Source organism: Puma concolor, chromosome C1 (assembly GCF_028749965.1).
Source record: "Puma concolor isolate L17-30 chromosome C1, mPumCon1.1.hap2, whole genome shotgun sequence".
In the NCBI taxonomy this organism is placed as follows: Eukaryota; Metazoa; Chordata; class Mammalia; order Carnivora; family Felidae; genus Puma; species Puma concolor.
Window position 1 is genome coordinate 107,030,512 of NC_141674.1, and position 17,593 is coordinate 107,048,104.

The window sequence follows — 17,593 nt, forward strand, 5'->3', positions numbered from 1 at the left end:
CACAGGCTATAAAGTAACAAAGGAATTTTATACAATTAAAATATTACACAGACTAATGGGATTTACTGAATAACTAACAGATCCATAGAGGGAACCAAGTCTGAAATATGAAATCCAGTAGCACCTAGAGTATCTCTGAAAGTAAAACTTTTAGCTGTTTCATTCTTTCCTAATATATTTTTTAACTTTCTCCCAAATACAGTGCTCTCAAACCCCAAAGATGAATGAAGGGCATAATAAACCCTGAAACCAAAAACATATCGCCAGAAGAACTATAAACACGGACTCGGACTTAAGAGTTTTAGTTGGAACTCACTGAACTTACTGTACTTGAACCAATCCTAGGATTTCTGTGCACTGAATACTGTATATGAGGAAGGTCTCTCAATCATAAGGTTTGCCAGTAGGGACAAGTTAAAAATTAGGAATATACGGTATTATTCCTATCAAATATTTTTTTCATAATTTATGTTTATAACAAAACTATGATTAAAATATTTATTATACTTGCTTATTACACCTTCAGGGACAGGGCAGGGACATTTATGTGTTTGATAGTTTAGCATCCACTTTATTGTGCTTACTTATTTTTGTAAGGAACACGCAACACATACTACATCCTCCCAACATTCAAGGTAATGCAATAGCAAAATTCTCCAAAGAAAAATAACTGGAAATTGCACTAAATACTGTTTTAATTAGGAACAATTGCTATAACAAAACAAATAACATTATGCATTATTTTTCCAATGAGCTTCAGTTGGAGAAACTGAACAGCAGAAATCGATCTTTAAGATTTTGGTCATGCAAAACTGGTAATTCTCTGAGATATGGGAGATGCGTCAGCAAAACCACAGACACAGCCTACCTTTCACCAAAATCCTGGAGAAAAGTATTTTCTGACTTTGGGGGAAAGAAGACTGAACTCTGGCTAAGATGGGACTTGCTGAAGTCTCGAGCCACCTGGGAAGCTGGCCCCAGGAATGAGAGAACCACCATCCTGGTGGCAGATGAGAAATTAGCTTTGTGTTGAGCTGCCTAATGGCTTATTTTAACAGCTGTAAGAAAAAAATATTTTTTTACATTTATTTATTTTTGAGAGAGAGCACAAGTCGGGGAGGGGCAGAGAGAGAGGGAGACACAGAATCTGAAGCAGGCTCCAGGTGATGAGCTGTCAGCATAGAGTCCAACACGGGGCTCAAACTCACAAGCCATGAGATCATGACCCGAGCTGAAGTTGGCCGCCCAACCGACGGAGCCACCTAGGTGCCCCTCAATGGCTTTGAATAAAAAAAAAAAGTGAAATGCTTCATTGTGTTTTCTCAGAAACTAATAAAAAGATTACAGAGTCCTACACAGTTTGGAGACACAAAGTGGATGCTGAGTGACTAGAGGTCACTCCAGGTGTGGAATTTTAGAAAGTTAGTCCTTGGGGTAAATGGCGCCGTTGCTCTGGCAGCAGAGAGGAGGTAGGGGACACTCTGTGATCGGCCAGTGGATAGATGAGGGTCCCAGCTGGAGGAGCGATCTTTAGTTCTAGGTTTATCTCCCACTGCTCACACCTCTGTCTTCATAAATGGTGATGTCAGTAACTCGAAGTCCTCTCTCAATAGGATCTGTCGGGGGAGGCCTTGGAAAGCATATATCTTCTCACTCTCCTACTGGGACGCTGTCTCCAGAACCTTCTCATAATGGGTTTCCATGTGTAAGAATATGGGGAAGCCAAAACAGCCTTCAAGATGTGATTGGCCCCCAAGATTGTCTGCTTCTGCATAAAAGTTACTTAGAGTTCGAATTGCTTTTTCAAACCGCTGCCTATCAATCCGGCTCTCCTTGGTCTGGAGCTGGCAGTGTGTGGTGCTGCTGTCGTCTTGCTGAATGAACACCTTCCCAGACACTGGCGCCTGCCGTGACCTCTTGGCGAGGACTGGCTGGGCCTGCCGCCTCCTTGGCCCTCCAGCGGCAGTCACACCGCCTATGTTGTCCTGTTCTGTGAATGTTTGAATGAAATTTATTCAAAGATGCGGAAACCAGGTTTCTCATCGTTTCAAGTCTCTGGGTCTAGCTAAAAATGCCAACATTTAAAATGCAGACTTTTACACAAAACAGGTCGAGGATCTCCAGATAAGTAGAAGGATCTGGGAACAAGTCACCTTTATGCCTATGCAGCAGCTGTTGGCTGGAGCCAGATGTCATGCCCTCTGGCTCGTCCCAGGCCTCCCCTGGTACCTGGCATCCCTCCATTCCCTTGCCAGTCTCTATGTGTGATACTTGATTGGGAGGATGGGACTCGAGGAGGAAACAGGAGAGAAAAGAGGAATCTTAAAGAGGGTACATGGACTGTAGAGGAATCGGAGGAAAAGGGGAGTAGGAAGAAGGAGGGGCCTGATCCCAGGAAGGTTATCAGGAGCCTCAGGTTGGCAGGTTTATCCTGATTCCAGGAAGAATCAATAGCTGAACCTCAGAAAAGAAATCCTTGTTTCATTGCCCGAAAGCTACGTGGGACCTAGCTTACCACCCATGCACAGCCAGACTTCCCTTGTAGATGGTACACCCCAGTGGGATCAGCATCTCCTGTTGCCTGACTAGAAAAGTAACACCGTCTATAAAGTAATAGAAAATATATATAGTGGTCTCTGCCCCTGGTTCCTGAACACAGCTCCTAAATCCATAGGAATTTTCTGGGTGATAGGAATGCCTTTTGTTCTAATGAGGCAACTCTGGATAATGAGTCTCCTGATAGCTTCAGGATGGGGGCCAGTCACCAAAAAGACCAAACCAGAATTAAAAGCTTGGAACTTCCAGTCCCTGTAGGTTTTGAAACCCTTTGGGAGGGGTGCCTGGGTGTCTCAGTGGGTTAAGCACCAGTCTTCAGCTCAGGTCATGATCTCATGGTTCGTGGGTTTGAACCCTGCATTGGGCTCTGTGCTGACAGCTCAGAGCCTAGAGCCTGCTTCAGATTCTGTGTCTCCCTCTCTCTCTGCCCCTCCCCCACTCAAGCTCTCTCTCTCTCTCTCTCTCTCTCTCTCAAAAATAAATAAACATTAAAGAAAGAAAGAAAGAAAGAAAGAAAGAAAGAAAGAAAGAAAGAAAGAAAGAAACCCTTGGGAGCTTCCCTGGTGTAATCTGAAACCAGCCCATAAGGGAAGGGCAATGAGAGACCCAAGAAAGAGGCAGGCCACGCCAGGTTAGCAGGTGGCAGTTTTAAGAAGCAAAGGGAACTTATAGGAGAGGCTAGTCTTGGGCAGCAGCAGGACAAGTGGATCCCCACACCCACCTGCCACATTTTAGGTTGAGAGAGAAAGTCCTTAACTGGAGCCAATCATGTATACTATGCAGGCGTTTTCAAAACCACATCATTACTCAAAGCTGTGTCCTTGGAGCAGCCTCTAGGAGTAGTAAAGGCAAGTGGAACCCACATTCCAAGGACAGGGGAGGGGGTGGGGACCTCTGATCACCGGGGTCCAACTTATGGGTCAACTAACAGTCACGTCTTCTTGATGACCTTCCCCAACAGGTCCCACCCTCCATTCTTCAGGAAGGGGACAGGGGCTGAAGACTGAGTTAATGATCCATGATGTCTATGTGATGAAGCCTCCATAAAAGCACTAAAAGTACAGGGTTTGGAGAGCTTCCAGGTTGGCACACCCCAACTCTATGGGGATAGCAGTTCCTGTGCTCAGGACCCTCTCAGACCACACCTCTTCACCTGGCTGTTCATCTGTATCCTTTATCATATGCTTCATTATGTAATAAACCAGTAAGCATAAGTGTTTCCCTGAGTTCTGTGAGTGGTTCCAGCCAATGATCGAATCCGAGCAAAATGGTCATGGGAACCTCTGATTTATAGCCGAGTCAGACAGACATTGTAAGCAACCCAGGAACCCACCACTTGCCATTGGCATCTGAAGTCTCGTGGGACTAAGCCATGAACCTGTGGGGTCTGCATCTAACTCTGGTTAGTGTCAGAGCTGAATTATAGGACATCTAGGTGGTGTTGCAGAGACTTGCTCGGTGTGGGACAAGGCCATGCATCTGGCGTGAGAAGTGTGGTGCAACCATGAAGGAGAAACAAAAGAGAATTTTCCTGTAGGCCTTCTCCCACTTGAGTTGTTTCACAATTTTTGGTTAAATCAACTGTTAAATATTTACATCATTATGATTACGAAAGTGTTGTTCTCACACTTGCCAAGTACCAGTTACACATCTTTTCTTGTATAACTTTTATTTTCCTTGAGTTGATGATTACCAAAGTTCAGCTGGATGCTACTGTCCAGGGCAATACGAAAAACTGAAGGGGCTGTCCAGTGGGTCAACCTCCATCTCCCAGCTGGGTGGGAAGAGATCCAGAAGACAGAAAAGAAATGAAATAAAGACCTGGCAATGTCTGTGATATTTAAGAGCAGTACAATGGGATCAATGGTATGACAGATTAAAGGTGACTAGAAATAAAGACATCTGAGGACATTTATGCTGATGGCAAAACCATAGGTGTGATCCTGCAGTCAGTGGCTGGAGTAGAACGAAGCAGTTTGTTCTAGGCCATTTAGGGAGAGAAAGACTTGGAATGTGGAGAAAGTGCTACTTTCTCCCCTTCTGACTCCTTTCCCCACCATTCCACACATGTCATGGATTCCCCGTGCAATACTAAGACCCTTGCAGATATGGGCTGGGAGGTCAGCTATGCAGGGAGGTGGAAAGGTATTGGCCGGTGCCTCGAATGGGTTTTTTTCCCAGCATGAATTTTGGCCCCAACCCTTCTTCTGTGTGAACTCAGCTCAGGAAAAACAAAGAAAACTCAGCTCAGAGGAAAGAAAGCATCTCCCCAGACCTGGACCCCCTGGAGATGCAATTAGAAAAAAGAGAGAAGTCAGTCAACATTCAGCATAATTCAGAACTCCCGTTGGATTTTGATTTAGCCTATTTGCCTGCTTGGTTCACTTTCTGTTTGGGACTCATGGGGGAATGTGGAGTCTGGGGGTTTCTCTCACTGCGATATGACCTGTCCCCAGAGGCATATCCTGGGCCAGACCTGAAAGGTAGGTGGTCCACAGGAGAACCAGCAGTGGTGTGCCCATCAATAATTAACAACCACTTCCTGTGGGGGTGTGGTGGGGGGGACCTCTAACTGGTAGCTTTTGCCAACTTCTGTGGTAGAAATATTCCCACAGCTGGCTGATTTCAAGCTACCAGTGAAACCACTTACCCTGACTGTGAGGCAGGGGAAAGATGTATACAGTTGGCTCCTGCAAGGTGGTAGGAACTGGCTCCAGCACCCACTGATCTAGAAATTTCTCTGGTGTGGCGCAAAGCAACAGAGGTAACCAAGGCCTGGTAGTTTCCATGGATCACTTCCTGGTCTCAGGATCCTTTCTTCCTTTTAGCAGCTCCCAAATCTAAATTCATAGCCACCCCTGTCTCTTTGGGAGTTCCCTTTCATCATGGAGTAGCCCTTAGTCTCCCCAGCCTGCCCTCCTCCCTTGCTCCCACTAAACAAGTTCACAGGACACTCTTTGCTTAGAGATACAACTGTAAATCACTAAGAGGAAACAGAAAAAGAGCAACACTTCCAAAACCCTTACAAAGTCCTCCTCAGTTTGGGGGCCCTGGAAGCCCTCTCAGACCATTCCAGACATGTGGTGGAGCTCCCTTGATGGGGGCCAGCCGGCTCCCTCCTGTGATGGTGGGTTCCCGGCACTTTGGAGTGGTTTGTCAGGGTGGCCCCATCTGGCCTTCTTGGATGAGGCAGGGACTTCCCTACTGGACTTCCTAGAGGTCTATGAACTCATTTCTTCCTGAAGACTTGGCTCTTGGGCTCACCCCTGCAATTTCTAGAGGGGTCCCAGACTGCTCAGGCTGGCCCTGACCTCAGGGAAGGGTGGTTTCTTGACCTTCTTCTGAGCCAAGGGTCAGGGGCCAGGCTGAGTGATGGGAAACTGAAGGATGCTCAGAGGTGGCCATCCTGGTCTTGCTCCACTCAGGAGGTGCTATGAAAGGACACAGGCCCAATTACCAGCTTTCCTAATTTCTCCAGAAAAGCCAGTACAAATCCAGGCTTTTATGTTATGTGAAATCTTTTTCTTTTTAAAGTTTATTTTGTTTATTTTGGGGGTGGGGAGGGGGAGAGAGAGAGAGAGAGAGAGAGAGAGAGAGAGAGAGAAAATCCTAAGTCGGCTCCATGCTGAGTGTGGACCTCCCATGACCCTTGATCATGACCTGAGGCAAAATCGAGAGTTGGACACTTAGACTGAGCAACCCAGGTGCCCCTGAAACCTTCTAACTTTTAAATGTTGCAACTAATTTATAAACATACTGCTGGAGCCAAACTAGACGTCTCCAACTGGATCTTGTCTGGCAGGCTGCTGATCATGCCACCTGGTCATAAGCTCGTTCCCCGCCCTTCCTGCTCTTCTGCCCAAATCCCGTCTCTCTGACTACCCCCAGAGCAGTCCTTCGTTTATGGTTTCCTCCGGGAGGTATCATCCTGAGATTCATTGTACACCCTAGACTCCCACAGCCGGCCTTCGGAAAGGAAAATACGTGTCGCGTATTGGAAGTGATAAATCAGTTGCCTTGGCGTTTTTGCTTCATCCAGTTGTTAAGGGTTTTGGCCTGCGGGTGGGATGGGTGAATGAGCGGCTTGGGGAAATGCAGAAGCTTAGCCTCAGACTAGCCAACATGGGGGGGGGGGGGTGAAGAGGAACCCTGTGCTCACCAAACCTGGGCACAGGATGGAGCTAAAAGAAGCGGTTGCTAAGTGCTGTGCCCAGAAGGGCCCTGAGTGGGTGCCACCCAGAGAAGAATAACAGAGGGTGAACAGGGCTGTGGTGGAAGGCCCGGGGCCCAGGGGAGCTGGGTGGCTGACAAGCAGGGGCTGGCTCCAGGTGCCACTGCCCGGTATGATCACTGCACTGATGGTGGGGGTCCCAACAGAGTACAGGTAGGGGATGTGCCAGGACTGATGGAACCTGAGCTCCCCTCTCTCCAGATGTGAGAGCCCCTCCCACAGCTCAGCTGGAGTTACCTATTTGTGAACTACCAAGAGGCAGAGAGCCACGCCCTCGAAGCTCAGAAAGCGACAAATCCTGAATGGGTGTGTGGGCACACTCAGGGTGGGGCTCACAGTTCCCGGCGAGGCCTGTACTTGAAATCCCTTCTTCTTCAAACCTAGACAGTCACTTGAGAGGTGGTACCTTCAAATCAATGGGACTACATGGTGTCACTGGCAAATCTGCCTTACTAGTTTGGGGTATGAAGTAAGGTCACGTTCCATTTCCAAAACACATCAAATGGCTAACACTGCTCCCATGATATCCTGAACCGTTTCTCCCCTGAAAACTCAGAAACAGGGGTGTCACTGTGTGTTGAACTGGCTCCGTGGCCAAGCCTGTGAGCCCTCCAAACATAGGTGATGGTGACTTCACCAGCTTCTGGGGGGTGCCCAGTGCTCTGCTTTCCTCAGGTCATGGCCATCCTGGTGGCAGAGAGCGTGTCAGTCACATGGGCAGCCAAGGCCTGTGGCCCTGACTGGGTGGCACTCCTACTGACCAGTCACAGCAGGGGCTAAGGTGAGGTGACATGTGAGGTAACATGTGAAGGCAAGTCTTCTTCAGGCCTCCAGGAGGAACCTCCTCTAGGCCTTGGGAGCATGCTCACTGGGTGATTCAGCTGCCCAGTGCCCCAGAGGAGGCCTTGAACAGTGCCCTCACAGGGTAGGCTCCTAAGGCTCTCCCACCTCAAGCTCCCACCTCTGTGCTTCTCAAGCAAGGAACCCTCTCTTTTTTGGGCAACTTCCCCTGCTAACCCCCTGTAGCCACCCTTCTCCACCTCCCTTTCTCCCCAGCCGGGCCTCAGACCTCCACTTAGTCCACATGAGGGAGGCCCACTTACTTCTCCAAATGCTTCCCATCTGTCACTAGAGTTCTAGAACCCATAAACCCTGGATGATTAGCATCTGAAAAAACCAGTTCTTCCTTTCCTGGGGACTAGTAGGACTCCATCTACATACACATCTCTGGGAGATGACAGGAACCATTCCATTCTTTGAGTGTCAGGTGAAGATTCAGTTTCATACTGAGCCAGCCTGACCTTGGATTCCTTCTTCGACGCCAGGTTGTCCAGGAGTGTCTGGCGTTGGGGCTCTGCCTTGGGTTCTGTCTATGAAAATTAGTAAAGAACCTGTAGAAAGATCCTTTCCTGAGGCTGGGGCTGCTGGCTTTCAGTGGGCCATGGGAGCTCAGGAGACGTGGGCTCTTTAGAGGGCAGTTCTCCTGTCCATGGCTGGGCATTGGGCACTGGGCACATGGCATCACCACTGTGCCTTGGTGGTCCTGTCAGCAAAGAACAATATTGTAGCCGCTCTGGTGTAGAGTTCCTTGGCTTAGAGAAAGCCTTGCTCCCTCCCTGGGGCCCTCTGCTAGTCTGAGGTGGCCTGGTTCCTGGACACTGTGAATGCCAGTGCTTTACTCCCTGCCCCTGCCTTCTGCAGCTCCAGAGACACCTGGCTGTTATAGTGCACACATACACAGGGGCAGGCACGCCCACCCTCACAAACGTACTATGCATGGCCACACACACTCATATATGTGCACATGTGCTCACACAGATGCACTCACATATACACAGATATGGGTATATATACATGCACACAACACACACATGGGTTTGTGTGTGCATGTCTACCCATTTACATATGTAAATCATACTGTACACATGTATATGCAATGTATACACGGGTGTACACACACTCACAAACACATACACAGATATGGCCATACGCATGTATACATTCAGAGATACGAATGCACATGTATGGACACACATGGCATTTGCATACATACTCCCATGCATACATGCTCACTCGCACACTCACATAAACACCACACATGTGCACATATTCACACACATGCATACACACTCACCTGTTTACATATTGTGATATTGAGAGGTATTGTGCCATGTATTGTTCATCATAGTTTAAAGTTTTGCTTCTCTTTTAAGATGTAAATATTTTAAATATTCCTGGCAAAAAAAACCCAAAACCAAAAACAGTAAATATTCCTGTAAAGGGTCACACTGGAAGTAGTTATTTTATTTCTTAGTTTAACTGGGAACTGAAAGTAGGTTTTGATGAGAAGGGGGACAACAACTCCGAGTCTGAAATTATGGAAGTAACATTTCCTTGGAGGCACAATTTTGTCAGGTACCCTGTCCCTGAAAGGGCATGGCTAGACCAGACAGAGTGACTTCTTTGAAGCGGAACTCCTACAGAGCTTCAGACTGTCTGATTCTGGAGGTGCCTCCAAAAGCTTTTGGTCTAAGTCCCTCACCTTAGAGAGGGAGAAACTCAAATTCATTGAGGTTAATCAAGTCTCCTAGGTTGTGTTTCCAAAATAGATCTGAATCTGTCTACTTCTCTTCCCTATGATCCACGTGCCCTGGATTTTATTCCAGGGCAAGACTGATTACTTAGGTTATGTGCCCTTTCCTTAGGCCAATGTCTGCAGTCAAGGGGATCAAGGGGATGAAGAGACTAGGTCTGGCCTGGTGCCTGCCCCCCAACCCCCAGGCTGTGAGTGGGAGCCCTCCACACACAATAGAATCAAAGGAAACCTAAAAGGGTTGCCTGCCTAGTCAGCATGGTTCTGTTAGCAGGAGACCAGGAGGCAGGGATGTGAGCAGACCAAAAAAACAAAAAACAAAAAACAAAAAAACAAAAAAACTGATGGCCATGACTGTATCTTAGCAATCGTCTAGAATGTTCGGCCTCAGAGTTTCCAACAGAAATAAACACAAAGGTCAGTCGTGATGGGCGAGGGGCAGCCGAGGGGGCGAGTCCTAGTGTGAGGACTGTGTTTTGGGGGGGCAGGATGGAGTGCAGACAAAGTAAGAGGAGGGGTAATGGTGATCACTCTCTGCTGAGGCTCATCAGATGCGTTACAGTTCAGATTGTCTTTAACTCTAGAGTTAGTGCTTCAGAAACTTGGGGACGTTGGTGTGGCATGTTACAAATGGATAGAGGACCTGGGTGACTTTGTGGAAGTTTTTTTTTTTTTTTTCCATATTTTAGATATGACTGAGGTGGATATTCTCTTAAAAAAATTTTTTTTAGTGTTTATTTATTATTGAGAGACAGAGAGAGACAGAGCATGAGCATGGGAGGGGCAGAGAGAGGAAGAGACACAGAAGTCTGCGCATCCAGGTGCCCCTCTTTCTCTCTCTTTTTTTTTTTTTTTTACTTTGAGAGTGAGAGAGCATGCATGAGTGGTAGAGGGGCAGTGAGAAAGAGAGAGAGAGAGAGAGAGAGAGAGAGAGAGAATCCCAAGCAGGCTCTGTGATGTCAGCAAATAGCTGGACTAGGGCTTGATCTCACGGACCATGAGATCATGACCTGAGCCAACTGAAATCAAGAGTGGGACACTTAACCAACTGAGCCACCCAAATGCCCCAAAGCTGTATTTTTAAAATAGCGCATTCCTCATGAGGATGTGAAGTTTAAAAACTTTTTTTTTAATGTTTGTTTATTTTTGAGAGAGACAGACAGCACAAGCAAGGGAGGAGTAGAGACAGAGGGAGGCAGAGGATCCGAAGCAGGCTCCGTGCTGACAGCAGAGAGCCCCATGCGAGGCTCAAACCCACAAACTGAAAGATCATACCCTGCGCCACCCAGGCGCCCCAAGGATATGGGGTTTAAAAGAGTAAATCCATACACAGAATTTAGCACAATGCAGAGAAAGTGTTCAGTAAAAATGTGTACAGATCCCCAGGTAGAGAAGTGATTTAAATAGGACACTCTTGCCCTTACAGAGAAGACAAAACCTGCTGAAACTTGGCTTCTGTTGGCTGGGACTGGACTCTATGCTCATCTAACGAGACGCTTACACCATGACTTAGAGCCTCTGGCTGGTAGAAGAGCTTGGTAAGTATATGTCCTTTTCCTTGTAGCTCATTTGCCCAGGCTGCCTCAAAAGATAAGTCCTCTGGCAGCCTACCATCTGTCAGGGTTTGTCACAGGGAAAGAAAGTCAGAGCCTGGGCCTCAGAGCTTGACAGCTTGGGTTCGAATCCTGACTGTGTGCCTTTGAGCAAGTTAGGTAGCCTCTGTGTGCCCCTATTTCCTTATCTGTAAAATGGAGTAACCTTAGTCTTTAGTTCTTGGTTGTCATGGGTTGTCAATACACATCTGAGCCCACAAGACACAGTAATGTGTTAAGTGTTTGGAGCTTAAATAAGCATAGATAGCTATAGTTAAGGAATCTCTCTCTCTCTCTCTCATATATATATATATATATAACTTACATGAGATAAACTCAACATACAATTACCAGAGAAGTGCCTGGTGAGTTAATACAGCAAGATATTAGCCATTTCTGGTTGACATACCACCCCATTTCTATCTCTGCTAGTGGAATCTTGTCAGACTGGCAGAGGGACAGGCACAGCCAAATCACACTTCTCTCCACCCCCTCATGCACTCTTCCCCTGCAGCTAATGTCATGTGAAGCCTAGAGAGTCAGTGTGGAGGTAGGGAGGCAATTTGCATAAGGATCTTGGGAGTTTTCTAAGATTCAAAGTGTTTGAATCATGTCTGAAAGTACCCAGGTGGAGGAGGGAGATGCAGGGGGAGGCAGGAGGAGAGAAGGGCAGGTAGTAGGCAAGAATAGGAAGGGGAAGAAGGGGTGTGTAAAGTCAGAGCCATAAGATGGCTGGACTCTAAAGCTGGCTCCTCTCAGCCCTTTGGGTGCCAGAATCTGCAGGCCACAAGTGGCCACATGCATGACCACAGCTGAAGAGCTTTGTCTATCCATAGAGCGCTGTAGCACAAAGAAGTGAGCCTCACTCTGGGAAAAGAATGTCCTCTTCTTGCCCTGTGCCCCAGAAAGTAGTGGTGGCTGTTGCCATGGAAGGAAGGTGGTGCCTGGGTAGCCACAGTAACTGTGGAAGAAAGACAGGGTCAGTGGGGGGCAGGCCTCAGTCACCACAGTGAACTAAGGGTCCACTGGAGAAATAACAGAACACCAGCTGCAGAGACTGGGTCCCTCAGTATCCCTACCCATTGTTTCCCATGTTAGGAACTAGGCCTGCCCCCTTGGTCCCAGGTGGCTCCTGGCTTCTTGGACTTCCAGCAGGAAGGAGGAGCAACCCTGGGGTGGGTAAAATCTGACTCACTCGCCTGCACAGATTAGGGGCCACTTATATGCATCTTATATGTTGAACTCAGGGCACATTCCATTAGACTAGCATTCAGTACTCGGAATGCTGTGTGCATAATTACAAATGACATTCAGGAAAATGAAGGTCCCAGCTGGCTCCCCTTGGAAAAATGTGGCCCGCCTTGAACTGTGGCAGCCCACCCACCTCCTGTAAACCCTTTCCTGCCCTCAGCCTTGTGCTTCCAGACAATGGCAATCTAGCCAAGTGCAGAAAAGGGACAGGGGAGGAAGGGGCCAAAACCTGAGGGCTACCAACTTTCAAGTGGAGCAATCTACACTGACCTTAAGAATCTTCCTCCTTGGGGTGACTGGGTAGCTCAGCCGGCTGAGCATTTGATTCTCAGTTTCAGCTCAGATCATGATCTCGTGGTTTGTGGGTTCAAGCCTACGTCGGGCTCTGTGCTGACAGTGTGGGGCCTGCTTGAGATTCTCTCTCCCTCCCTACCCCTCCACCACTCACACTGTCTCTGTCTCTCTCAAAATAAATTAAAAAAAAAAAAAAAAAAAAAGAATCTTCCTCCTTGGGGTGACTGGGTGGCTCAGCCGGTTAAGCGTCTGACTTCAGCTCAGGTCATACATGAGTTCAAGTCCCACATTGGGTGGGCCCATGCCCCACTTCAGGTGAGCCCTGCTTCTCTCTCTCTCTCCCTTTCTGCCCCTTGTGGGATTCTCTCTCCCTCTCTCTCCACCCTTACTCACTTGCACCCTGTCTCTAAAAAAAAGAAGAATCTTCCTTCTTGGGGCAACTGGGTGGCTCAGTGGACTCTTGATCTCAGGGTCATGAGTTCAAGCCTCGCATTGGGCTCCATGCTGGGTGTGGAGCTTACTTTAAAAAAAAAAAAAAAAAAGTACCTTCTTTCTCAGCACCTGTGCAATAGATTTTAATGCAAGGCTTTTGCCCTCATCGGCTGATGGCATCTTGAGTTGTCCCCGGGAGAAGCAGTGTTAAAGATGATATGCAGAGTCTATATCCTTTCATGAATCAAAGGGACACAAATTGGCCCATAAGACTTATCTAGAGTGGTTCAAGCCTACAGCAGTACAAGGATTACTAAGACAGTGATAGCTATTACTTAAAATCATAATTTTCCAGACACTGTATAAACACGATTGCCTTACCTCCTTTATTTCTTAGATACTACTGATGGCCATATTTTACCAGTAAGCAAACTGGTTAAATAAATGTCCCGAAATCACAGAGCCACCCCATGAAGTAGGTACTCTGATTATTACCATTTCATAGATGAGGAAGCTGAGGCAAACCTGGGATTTGCATCTGGGTCATCCTGACTCCAGATCCCAAGCCTCCAACACCAGGATTTACTGTCCTCCTGTCGTTCCAAACCCAGGCACAGAAGTGTATAAGTGTGATGGATGGAGATCTGGAAGAAGGCAGAGGAGGACGGACATTTCCTTGATCACTGATTCAAGGCCAGGGTTTTCAAACTTGAATTTTGTAAACTTTATATTTTATAAAGAATGATACCCCAGTCACGAAATTGGTAAAGTTTTCATCATAAGGCAAATTTTGATAGTAGTGTATTGTTAGTGTCCATTTTAGGGTCAGGAAAACAAAGCCCTCTGAAAAAATAACAATACCAAGTATGTAAATGTCAAGGGCTGGGGGTGGATGTTATAAAGCTGTAATTAGCTGTGTACCTTCGCTGAGTCAGGAGCACGAACTTAATAAGTGTTCTAAGTAGACAACACTCAGACTGTTAATTCCCTCTCTGAGGTAGCTTATTGTTCTCAGGAAAAATAAATCTACTACCACAGGTAAGGACACATGTGACAAAGAAAAGGAACTGGAAACAAGATTCAAGAATAATAGCCACCGCAGGGTCGCCTGGGTGGCTCAGTTGGTTAAGCGTCCGACTTCAGCTCAGGTCATGGCCTCGCGGTTTATGAGTTCGAGCCCCACGTTGGGCTCTGTGCTGACAGCTCGGAGCCTGGAGCCTGCTTCGGATTCTGTGTCTCCCTCTCTCTCTCCTCTCTCTCTGCCTCTCCCCTGCTGCACTCTTATCTCTCGCTCTCAAAAATAAACATTAAAAAAATTAAAAAAAATAAGTAAATAAAAAATAAAATATCACAAACCCTTGGTCTACTCTGTGATTTATTTGCTGCCAATATTTAACCCTTTTTTTTCCTTTTTAAAATTTTTATTAATTTTTTCATTTAGTTTTTAATTTACATCCAAGTTAGTTAGCATATAGTGCAACAATGATTTCAGGAGTAGATTCCTTAATGCCCCTTACCCATTTAGCCCATCCCCCCTTCCACAATCCCTCCAGTAACCCTCTGTTTGTTCTCCATATTTAAGAGTCTTATGTTTTGTTCCCCTCCCTGTTTTTATATTACTTTTGCTTTCCTTCCCTTATGTTCATCTGTTTTGTATTCTAAAGTCCTCATATGAGTGAAGTCATATGATACTTGTCTTTCTAATTTTGTTTAGCATAATACCCTCTAGTTCCATGCACATAGTTGCAAATGGTAACCCTGTTTTTGTTTCAACATCACCCCCAGGCTTTTATCACAAGTAAGTACAGTGTCTACTCAGGAAATACCACTCTGATATCAGTCCATTAATTAGATCTGAAAACTTGCTACATAAAAATTCTCCTAAAAATCTTGCTTCATAAAAATCTTCCTACCATTATCTAGCTTGGGATCATCTGTGCCACTAGCATTTAAATCACCTAATTCTCAGGGCGCCTGGGTGGCTCAGTTGGTTAAGCGTCCGATTCTTGATTTCGTCTCAGGTCATGATCTCATGATGGTGAGTTCGAGCCCAGCGTTGGGCTCTGTGCTGACAGTGAGGAGCCTGCTTGGGGATTCTCTCTCTCCATCGCTCTCTGCCCCTTCCCTGCTTGCGCTCTCTCCCTGTACACGCTCTGTCTCTCTCTCTCAAAATAAATAAATACACTTAAAAAAAAAAAAAAAAGAATTTGAAGTTAAGGGGCACCTGGCACAGTAGGTTAAGTGTCCAACTCTTGATTTCAAACCGGGCCATGATCTCATGGTTGTGAGATCGAACCCCCGAGTCAGGCTCTGTGCTCAGTGTGGAGCCTCCTTAAGAGCCTCTCCCTCTCTCTCTGCCCCTTCCCTGCTTGCACATGCTCTCTTTCTCTCTCTCTCAAAAATTAAAAATTAAAAAAAAAATTGAAGTTAAGACATCAGTGAGGGAACTTTTGGCTTCTTATCAGTTTGTTAGATAATTAGGCAATTAGGTAAGATTCAGATCATTGTACTGAAAGCTTTTTAAGAGTTAAAGATAAGTTGAATGAGGTTGAAAAAGTTTTGCTGGCGGGAATGGAAGCTGTCTAGAATGCCTAGTTGTCTGGGCTGAGAAGGCAGGAGTGGAAGAAAATGAAAACTTCATAGTCACTTACCTCGGCAATTTTAATTTCTCCAAAGCAGTAAAAAAAATAAGATCTACCAGGTAAACATTTATCACAGACACAAGATTGATACATTTTCTAGCCCACTTACTTTTTTTTTTAACAATTGAAATAATTTTTTAGTATCAGTAAAAATCATAGTTTTGCTTTCATCAGAAAAACCTTATTATAATAGTATTTTTAGGGAGATTAATGAAATGTAGACGTGGTTTTGTCCTTGTAACATGGCTAATAAAGGACTTCTGGTAGTACCAATAACAGCTCTGCCACTTTCTTGTGCTTTGCTTGTATTTGCATTGTGTTATTTAAAGAACAGTTTTATTGAGATAGAAATTATATAAAATATTATTCACACATTTAAAGTGTACAGTTCAGGGGCGCCTGGGTGGCGCAGTCGGTTAAGCGTCCGACTTCAGCCAGGTCACGATCTCGCGGTCCGTGGGTTCGAGCCCCGCGTCAGGCTCTGGGCTGATGGCTCAGAGCCTGGAGCCTGTTTCCGATTCTGTGTCTCCCTCTCTCTCTGCCCCTCCCCCGTTCATGCTCTGTCTCTCTCTGTCCCAAAAATAAATAAACGTTGAAAAAAAAAATTAAAAAAAAAAAATAAATAAAGTGTACAGTTCAATTTTTTTTTTGCATATTACATTGACTTTTAAAAGTTGTGGGGCAAAATATATGCTCAATCAATTTTCAACAAAGCAGGAAAGAATATCCAATGGGAAAAAGACAGTCTTTTCAACAAATGGTGTTGGGAAAACTAGACAGCAACATGCAGGAAGAATGAACCTGGACCACTTTTTCACACCATACGCAAAAAGAAATTCAAAAGATCTAATAGTGAGACATGAAAACATCAAAATCCTAGAGAACACAGGCAGTGGCCTCTTTGAAATCGGCCATACAACTACTTACTAGGTATGTCTCTGAAGGCAAGGAAGCAAAAGCAAAAATAAACTATTGGGACTACGTCAAGATAAAAAACTTCTGCACAGCCAAGGAAACAGTCAACAAAACTAAAAGGCAACCTACAGAATGGGAGAACATATTTGCAAATGACATATCTGATAAAGGGTTAGTATCCAAAATCTATAAAGAACTGATACAACTCAACACCCAAAAACCAAATAATCCAATTAAAAATGGGCAGAAGACATAAATAGACATTTTTCCAAAGAAAACATACAGATGGCCAACAGACAGATGAAAAGATGCTCAACATCATTCATCATCAGGGAAATAAAAATCAAAACTACAATGAGACATTACCTCACACCTGTCAGAATGGCTAAAATCAACAACACAAGAAACAACGGGTGTTGGTGAGGATGTGGAGAAAGGGGAACTCTCCTGCAAGTTGGTGGGAATGCAAACTGGTGCAGCCACTCTGGAAAACAGTATGGAGGTTTCTCAAAAAGTTGAAAATAAAACTACCCCGAAATCCTGCAATTCCATTACTAGGTATTTACCCTAAAAGATACAAAAATACCAATTCAAAGGGATATGTGTATCCTGATGTTTACAGCATTATCTACAGTAGTCAAATTATGGAAGAAGCCCAAATGTCCATGGACTAGTGACTGGATAAAGAAGATGTGGGCAATTTTATACCTATATATATAATGGAATATTACTCAGCCATAAAAAAACAATGAAATCTTGCCATTTGCAATGACGTGAATGGAGCTAGAGAATATAATATTAAGTGAAATAATGTAGAGAAAGACAAATACCATATGATTTCACTCATATATGGAATTTAAGAAACAAAAGAAATGAACACAGAGGAAAAAAAAGAGATAGGCAAACCAAGAAACAGGTTCTTAACTATTGAGAACAAACTGATGGTTATCAGAGGGGAGGGAGTGAGGGGATTAAGGAGTTAAATGGGTAATGGGGATTAAGGAGTGCCTTTGTTGTGATAAGCACTGGGTATTGTATGGAAGTGTTGAATCATTAAATTGTAAACCTGAAACTAATATTACACTGT

General features: G+C 45.4%; 1 protein-coding gene and 1 pseudogene across 1 annotated transcript in view; one reads left to right on the forward strand and one right to left on the reverse strand.

Annotated features, from left to right (window-relative positions):
• Positions 1 to 17,593, forward strand: part of RIIAD1 (regulatory subunit of type II PKA R-subunit domain containing 1) — a 223,653-nt gene that overhangs the window by 117,668 nt on the left and 88,392 nt on the right. The window lies entirely within an intron of this gene.
• Positions 678 to 2,012, reverse strand: LOC147578356 (golgin subfamily A member 7 pseudogene; annotated as a pseudogene).